Below are 9,560 nucleotides of genomic sequence, written 5' to 3'. Positions count from 1 at the left end.
TTTGCAACACCTTTCTTAGTGTTGGTGGCATTCCTGGCAGCAACAGTAACCTTCTTCTTGCCTTTACCGTTATGACCCCGGTTCTTGGGTTTAGGCTTGACAACACCAGCAGATCGAACCATAAGTACTTGATTGTTTTTAGCGGGAATATTCATCTCAGCCGTCTTGATCATTCCATGAAGCTCCGGCACTGTCTTCACCCAGCCATTCATATTGAAATTCATTAACTGGTCGTAAGAGCTGGGAAGAGAGTTCAGGATGAAATCCGCTGCCATTTCATCTGACAGGGGATAATCAAGTTTCCTTAGTTGTTCGATGCACCCTTTCATCTTGACGGCATGCGCACTAACAGGTGATCCCTGTTCAATTCTGCAGCTGATAAGCTGCTTCATGGTGTCATAGAGTTCTTGACGGGCTTGTTTCAAGAACATGCCCTTGAGTTGCTCAAGCATCTCATAGGCACCAAAATATTCCAAGCCTTTTGCAAGCTCGTAAGACATGGTGGCTAGCATGATACAGGCGACTTCAGCCGAGTCGTCCATATGCTTGTCAAGAACCCTCTTGGCATCAGCAGTATTGTTTTCAGGCTCGGTTGGAACAGGTCCATCGAGAACATAGTGCTTCTTGGCCATTTTGAGAACAAGTCCCAAGTTGCAGTGCCACTCAAGAAAGTTAGTGCCATTTAACTTTTCTTTCTCAAGGATAGCCTTGAGAGTGAATGCGGAGTTATTATCAGTAGACATCTGTTTAAAATAAGTAAAAGTAAATTTTATTAGTATTTTCGATGTTTTAATCATATTATTAGTGACCCAATAACATTAGTAAATAGGAACTTGAGAATCTGGCTTCCAGTTACTAATGGCAGCTGTAGCACACAACATTAGTAAGTAGTTAGGCAGACAGACAACGATTGTCAATTGTGAATAGAGCACAACTCTCGTTTATGAGGCCTGTTAAGACAACATTTGCCTAAGTAGATACGTTTAGCCTCATCTATGTGACATCTGCCCCGATCCGACCCGACCCAGGTACCCGTTTCTCCGATCCGATCTCTTTCTTTTATGATTTAATATTTATTTATACTTATAATAATAATATATTTTCCTTCCCGCCGTCCCGTCCCTCTTCTCTCTTTCCGCCTTCTTTTTCCTCTTGTTGCCATCCCGCCTCTTTCTCTCTCTTGTCGTCGATCCGCCCTTACGCCTTGAACCTCCTTTTTCTCTTAACTCTTTGCTTGTCCTTTGTTCCTTCCCGCCTAAGGTTGTCTGCGCAGCTCCACGCGCCAGACTCCTTACAAGGAAGCCTGCGTGAAGACCAGTTGTTCCTGCGATACGCAAGGCGAACTGTTCTCGCGACGCGCTAAGAATTGTAGTTCTTCTCGCAGCGCGCTAAGAACGGTAGTTCTTCCCGCGACGCGCTAAGAATTGTAGTTCTTCTCGCAGCGCGCTAAGAATGGTAGTTCTTCCCGCGACGCGCTAAGAATTGTAGTTCTTCTCGCAGCGCGCTAAGAATGGTAATTCTTCCCGCGGCGCGCTAAGGATTTTAGTTCTTCCCGCGGCGCGCTGTGGACTGTTCTCTGTCTACCTTCGCCCTCGCGCGTGCGCTCGATGCCTTCTCGCGCTAAACCCCTTTGAGTTTTCTTCTGTTTAATCCAGCCGTTTGCTTTTGTGATGTCTTATCTTCTGTGTTGTTGACCTGACCTATCTTATGTCTGAAAAGTTACTTTCGGCGCAGCATGCGCACCAACCCCATTGGTTGGCAGAAAAAGTGACTGACTATATCTTTTGAGATCTGCTTTTTCCATGCTTGACCAGTACCTTTATCTGACCCTCCCATGCCTGTTTACTGTTCCCTGTCAGTCTTCCCTTTTTGCTTTTTCTCTTTTCCTGCAGCCGTCATATCTTTTGCTATCTTTTGGTTTGTCTTGTTCTGTTTGCCTTGGAGATCTTTTCCCCTTTTCTAGGGATTGTGTTCCCTAGGGTTTCCCTATAAATAATAATGTTATTTTCCTAACACTTCACACACAAACACTTATTTTAACCTCCTCCTTGATCTCTCTGCCGCCTCCCTCTCTGCCTCCGTCTTCCTCCCTGTTCTACCCTGTTTTCCGGTAATATATATTATATATAATAATTTACTTATTAATTATGCTAACTTATAATCGAGACTTAAATCAAATCATTATAGGTTAACTTGTGCTTGTTTAAAGTTGGTTCTTTCTTTATCTTACACCGCATCGTTTGTCAAGTGAGTAATCTCGTACCTAATCCCTTTTTATTTTAATGTTTTGGGATGTTCATGTGTTCATACAAACTTAGAGTCTTAAACTTGTTTATGAACTTTAGTCGCGCAGTATCCCATGTGTTGAGGACGTAGACTTGGCTGTTTATTTGTATGTGTGGATCATTAACCGTCTTGTCGGTCTATTCCGCAGTTCTCATGGTACCATTAGATGAACACGGGAGAACAATCGTTTATGATTTTCTCTTTTGTTTACACTTGCACAGTCTTTCTTGTTTGTGAGCTCAATTGTGAGCACTGGCAGTCTATGAATCTTAGAGTTGGTCCCGATCGGATTACACCCTTGTTGAAAACCAGACATACACATGTTGCGCGCAGTTTTATTGTTATCTATGTATTGTATTAAACTTGATTTCTCACCAACACGCAAGTGTTTGACGTTTTATTTTAACACATGTTCAGGTTTGCTGTAGCTACTTTTGGAGCTTGTGGACACGTAGGACGTTTTTACTTTTGGACCTAGATTAAAATGTAACAAGACAAGTTATTATTGTTCGAACATTTTGTTTTATAATATATTGATTTATGTTGATTTATGTTATCTTGTGTTTACGTTGCGCGTGCGCGAATGAATATATTTATTAAATATTGACACCCAATAGTGTCATGAGTAATGAAACAATATGTGGCGCCCCGATGTATAATCCGCCTTTGGTCGGGGTGTTACAGATTGGTATCAGAGCTCGTTGACTTTAGGATAGGTGGTTAGACGTAACGGCCTAGAATACCTAAGAGTCCCTTCTCGCGCATGAGAGAAATCTCATGTTTGCGCGCTTATTGTTAATTACTCGTTATTTATAAATATGCTTGCGCAGACGCGGCGTATGGTTTTATGTTTTATTTCGCGATATTTCGATTTTTGCTGAATTTCGATTTTTATTGATTTTACTTACATATTCGTTTGTTGGGATTGAAAATCCGAAAAGTCATGGTGATACATGAATAGTTGATTTTCAATTTCCATTTACGATTATGTTCTGAGGTTGGAGACTTGAAAAGTCATGGTGATACATGAATTGTCAACCTCCAATACTCATTTTCTTGTATATTTTATATTGAGGATTGAAAAGTCATGGTGATACATGAATCGTCAACCTCCAATACTCGTTTACTCGTATATTTTAAATTGGGAATTCGGAAAGTCATGGTGATACATAAATTGTCGATTCTTGATTCGAATTTGTTACCTTTATTAAGTTTGCATTCAAATTCATGTTTTACTTTAACTGTTGATGGTATCTAACCCCGCGAAACCAAGCTTTATAAGATTATACTTTGCGCTAAGACATTAACCAAAACTAAAACTTTTATAGAATGCCTCCACTATCTCGCCGCCATCAGAGGAGAGAAGCCTCGCGCAGACGTTCGCAACAACGTTCCCAGGAAATGGCCGCCGCAATAGCCCAAGCTTTGAGCCAAAACAATACCTCCAGTTATAACATTAAGTCCTTTAATGCGGGTAACCCTCCAAAGTTCACAGGTCTTGAAGGAGCCACCGTGATGCTCCAATGGCTCGAGAAGATTGAAAACACTTTCCTCCACACCCAATGCCCCTCAGACAGACGAACCCTATATGCTTCCAGTGTCCTGGAATCTAGAGCGCTTACATGGTGGAATGGAGTAGCTCATGCGCGTGGCGCAGAAGCTGCTTCTAGCATGACATGGGAGGAATTCAAGGAAATTCTGACACGAGAATTCTGCCCTCCCAACGAAGTTAAGCGCCTGGAGGAGGAATTTTGGAATCTTAAGCAATACAGGGGTGAAGCGCGCGAGTACGCGACGCGCTTCCATGAACTAAGCCTGCTTGTCCCTCACCTTGTTACCCCTTCCCGCCGAGCCATCGAGAAATTCCTTGGGGGTCTCCCCATGGAAATTCAAGATTCTGTATGGGCTAGAAACCCAGCAACCCTCTCTGACGCCATCGAGTTGGCCGCTGTGCTCAGCGACAACCATGTCAGAGCAGGAACCCTGTTCCTGCGGGGAACTGAGAAGACCAAACCCAAGACTGCCCCTGAACCAACAGAAACCAAACCAGAACCCTCAAACCGTAACAACCTCAAGCGCAGGCGCAAAGCCTATGCGCTTACCAACCCGCCCATTGTCCAGCAACCCGCCTACCAAGCTCCAGTTTACGCGCCTAACCCACTGTCAACCTACCAAACACCTCCTGTAGTCCATAACTATGCCTTAACCAATCCGGCACTCCCTGCCCCGCCAACTAAGAAACCTTACACAGGAAACCACCCCTTTTGCCCAACCTGTAGATTTCACCACCCAACCCAAACCCCGTGTCGACTTTGTCACCGATGTGGCCGCGCTGGTCACATGGCGGAAAACTGTAGAGTTCTTCCCGCCAATCCAATTGCGCCAACACCACCAGTCTACCCGCAGAACCCACAACCAACCTACCAAAACCCACGACCCAGATCGTGCTTTAACTGCGGTGATCCCAGTCATTTCCGGAACGCGTGCCCGAGACTACAAGTTCAGATTACGCAGGCGAATCCGGTGAACCAGATTTCGAACCAAGTGACGCGTGGCCGAGCTTTTAACATAACCGCGCACCAAGCGCAAGTGAATAATGACGTAGTTAATGGTACATTTTTGCTTAACGGATTTTATGCTTCTGTACTTTTTGATACTGGCGCCGATCGAAGTTTTATTTCTCGCGCGTTTGAGCAGAAGCTTGCGCGACCGCGCAACGATTTAAAAGAAAATTTTTCAGTTGAATTGGCTAATGGTGAAACTGTTTTAATTAACTCAGTGATTAAAAATTGCACGCTTAACCTTAACGAAAACGATTTTCTAATCGACCTCATCCCCATGCCTCTTGGAAGCTTTGATGTTATTATTGGTATGGACTGGCTCTCGAATAATCGCGCCGAAGTTATTTGCGCCAAGAAGTTGATTCGCATTCCTCGAGAAAACGGTGATCTTCACATCTATGGCGAAAAACCCTCCAGTGGTCTTAAGCTTATGTCTTGCGCCGAAGCCCAAAGACTCATGCGGAAAAGGTGTATTGCATTCTTAGCCCATGTGGTTAAACCCGATGAAGGAAAGAAGAAGCTTCGCGATATCCCTGTTGTGCGTGATTTCCCTGAAGTTTTTCCTGATGATCTTCCTGGTATCCCTCCCGCTCGTGAAGTCGAGTTCCGTATTGATCTTGTCCCTGGTGCTTCCCCCGTAGCCAAATCTCCTTACCGTCTTGCGCCCGCTGAGATGCAAGAATTGGCAAGTCAACTTCAAGAGTTGGCCGCTAAAGGATTCATTCGCCCTAGCTCTTCGCCCTGGGGTGCTCCGGTGTTGTTCGTTAAAAAGAAAGATGGTTCGTTTCGCATGTGTATCGATTACCGCGAGTTGAACAAACTCACCATTAAGAACCGGTATCCCTTACCGCGTATTGACGACCTCTTTGATCAACTCCAAGGTGCCTCTTGTTTCTCCAAGATCGATTTCCGCTCCGGCTATCACCAGTTGCGCATCCGCGATGAAGATGTTCCGAAGACTGCCTTTCGAACTCGTTATGGCCATTTTGAATTCTTGGTCATGTCCTTCGGTTTAACCAACGCACCCGCCGTTTTCATGGATCTAATGAATCGGGTGTGTAGGCCTTTCTTGGATAAATTCGTGATTGTGTTTATCGATGACGTTCTGATTTATTCTAAGACCAAGGCCGAGCATGAGCAACATCTTCGATTGGTATTGCAAAAGCTTCGAACCGAGTAGCTCTTTGCCAAGCTCTCCAAGTGTGAATTCTGGTATGATGAAGTACAGTTTCTTGGCCATGTTGTGAACAAGATGGGTATTCATGTCGACCCATCCAAGATTGAAGCAATCAAGAACTGGATTACGCCTTCCACTCCTACCGAGATCCGTTCCTTTCTGGGCTTAGCTGGTTATTACCGGCGCTTCATTTCGAACTTCTCGAAGATCGCATTGCCTTTAACAGCTCTGACGCACAAAGGTAAACCGTATATTTGGGGCTCGAAGCAAGAAGAAGCCTTTCTGACGCTCAAGCGTTTGTTGTGTGAAGCTCCTGTTCTTGCGCTACCTGAGGGTAATGATGATTTTGTCGTGTATTGCGATGCATCCAACCAAGGTCTCGGTTGTGTTCTTATGCAACGAGGCAAGGTTATCGCTTACGCATCAAGGCAACTCAAGGTTCATGAAAAGAATTATACAACTCACGACCTCGAACTAGGCGCAGTGGTATTTGCCTTGAAGATCTGGAGACACTACCTTTATGGTACCAAGTGTATCCTCTACACTGACCATAAAAGCCTTCAGCATATCTTTGATCAAAAGGAACTTAACATGAGACAACGCCGATGGAACGAACTCATCAGCGATTACGATTGTGAGATCCGGTATCATCCTGGTAAGGCTAATGTGGTAGCTGATGCGCTCAGCCGTAAACTCTGCCAGCTTAACTGTATCTTGCCGCGCACGCAGCTTCACTTTGCGCCGATTCAGAGCAATCTTGAATCACGCATTCGCGACGCGCAGCGCGCATCCATCGGTAATGGTAACCTTCGCGCCGAGTTAGCGTGTGGCGCGGAAACGCACTTTGTCCCTAATCTGAGTGGAATTCTCTGCTATCTCAATCGCATCTGGATTCCCTTTGATGAGAATCTTCGCGCTGATATCCTGAGTGAAGCGCATAAATCTCGATATTCCGTTCATCCTGGCGCCGATAAAATGTACAAGGATTTGCGCATTACTTATTGGTGGCCCAGTATGAAGAAGGATATTGCTGTGTTCGTAGCTAGATGCCTGACTTGTTCTAAAGTAAAAGCTGAACACCAACGCCCATCTGGTTTGCTCGAACAACCAGAAATTCCTATGTGGAAATGGGAAGGTATAGCGATGGACTTTATTACCAAGTTACCTTTGACAGCAAGCAAACATGATAGCATTTGGGTAATAGTGGATCGTTTGACTAAGTCTGCTCACTTTCTGCCCATTCGTGAAAACTACCGTGTTGAGCAACTCGCGCAGCTTTATGTCAAGGAAATTGTCTGCCGCCATGGTACTCCTTTGAGCATCATATCCGATCGCGATGGCCGTTTTATATCTCGCTTTTGGAAATCTCTCCAATCTGCGCTAGGAACTCGCTTGGACATGAGTACTGCATATCATCCTCAGACTGACGGTCAGTCTGAGCGAACTATTCAAACTCTTGAGGATATGCTCCGATCTTGTGTTCTTGATTTTGGAGGTAATTGGGATTCGCACCTACCTTTGATCGAGTTCTCTTATAATAACAGCTATCATTCCAGTATTGGTATGGCCCCATTTGAAGCACTTTACGGTCGTAAGTGCCGCTCCCCGATTTGTTGGAGCGAAGTGGGTGAAGCTCAAATCACAGGACCCGAACTTGTTCAAGAGACAACCGATAAAATCGCCAAGATCCGTGATCATCAGCTGACTGCCAGAAGCCGACAGAAGAGTTACGCAGATCGTAGGCGAAAGCCTCTCGAATTTCAAGTTGGTGATCTTGTTCTCCTCAAAGTGTCGCCTTGGAAAGGTGTTGTCCGCTTTGGGAAGAAAGGTAAGCTTGCTCCTCGATATGTTGGACCATTTAAGATTCTCGCGCGTGTGGGAAAAGTTGCCTACAGACTTGACCTGCCGCCCGCGCTCAGTAATGTGCATCCAACGTTCCATGTTTCCAATCTCAAGAAGTGTTTAGCTGACGAGAACCTTCACATTCCACTTGATGAAGTTCAAGTAGATGAATCTATGCATTTCGTTGAGAAGCCTGTTGAGATTATGGATCGCGAGGTTAAGCAAACCAAGCGCAGTCGCATCCCTATCGTGAAAATTCGCTGGGAGTCCAAGCGCGGAGCCGAGTTTACATGGGAAAGGGAAGATCAAATGAAGATCAAGTACCCGCACCTGTTCTCTGCGCAACCTACTTCGAGATAAATTTCGGGACGAAATTTCTTAAAGAAGGGGAGACTGTGACATCTGCCCCGATCCGACCCGACCCAGGTACCCGTTTCTCCGATCCGATCTCTTTCTTTTATGATTTAATATTTATTTATACTTATAATAATAATATATTTTCCTTCCCGCCGTCCCGTCCCTCTTCTCTCTTTCCGCCTTCTTTTTCCTCTTGTTGCCATCCCGCCTCTTTCTCTCTCTTGTCGTCGATCCGCCCTTACGCCTTGAACCTCCTTTTTCTCTTAACTCTTTGCTTGTCCTTTGTTCCTTCCCGCCTAAGGTTGTCTGCGCAGCTCCACGCGCCAGACTCCTTACAAGGAAGCCTGCGTGAAGACCAGTTGTTCCTGCGATACGCAAGGCGAACTGTTCTCGCGACGCGCTAAGAATTGTAGTTCTTCTCGCAGCGCGCTAAGAACGGTAGTTCTTCCCGCGACGCGCTAAGAATTGTAGTTCTTCTCGCAGCGCGCTAAGAATGGTAGTTCTTCCCGCGACGCGCTAAGAATTGTAGTTCTTCTCGCAGCGCGCTAAGAATGGTAATTCTTCCCGCGGCGCGCTAAGGATTTTAGTTCTTCCCGCGGCGCGCTGTGGACTGTTCTCTGTCTACCTTCGCCCTCGCGCGTGCGCTCGATGCCTTCTCGCGCTAAACCCCTTTGAGTTTTCTTCTGTTTAATCCAGCCGTTTGCTTTTGTGATGTCTTATCTTCTGTGTTGTTGACCTGACCTATCTTATGTCTGAAAAGTTACTTTCGGCGCAGCATGCGCACCAACCCCATTGGTTGGCAGAAAAAGTGACTGACTATATCTTTTGAGATCTGCTTTTTCCATGCTTGACCAGTACCTTTATCTGACCCTCCCATGCCTGTTTACTGTTCCCTGTCAGTCTTCCCTTTTTGCTTTTTCTCTTTTCCTGCAGCCGTCATATCTTTTGCTATCTTTTGGTTTGTCTTGTTCTGTTTGCCTTGGAGATCTTTTCCCCTTTTCTAGGGATTGTGTTCCCTAGGGTTTCCCTATAAATAATAATGTTATTTTCCTAACACTTCACACACAAACACTTATTTTAACCTCCTCCTTGATCTCTCTGCCGCCTCCCTCTCTGCCTCCGTCTTCCTCCCTGTTCTACCCTGTTTTCCGGTAATATATATTATATATAATAATTTACTTATTAATTATGCTAACTTATAATCGAGACTTAAATCAAATCATTATAGGTTAACTTGTGCTTGTTTAAAGTTGGTTCTTTCTTTATCTTACACCGCATCGTTTGTCAAGTGAGTAATCTCGTACCTAATCCCTTTTTATTTTAATGTTTTGGGATGT

This window comes from Bidens hawaiensis, unplaced genomic scaffold (assembly GCF_021521415.1).
Source record: "Bidens hawaiensis isolate Kalapana, Puna unplaced genomic scaffold, B.hawaiensis_p1.1 tig00043252_1, whole genome shotgun sequence".
NCBI lineage: Eukaryota > Viridiplantae > Streptophyta > Magnoliopsida > Asterales > Asteraceae > Bidens > Bidens hawaiensis.
Note: the sequence above shows the minus strand (reverse complement) of the source record.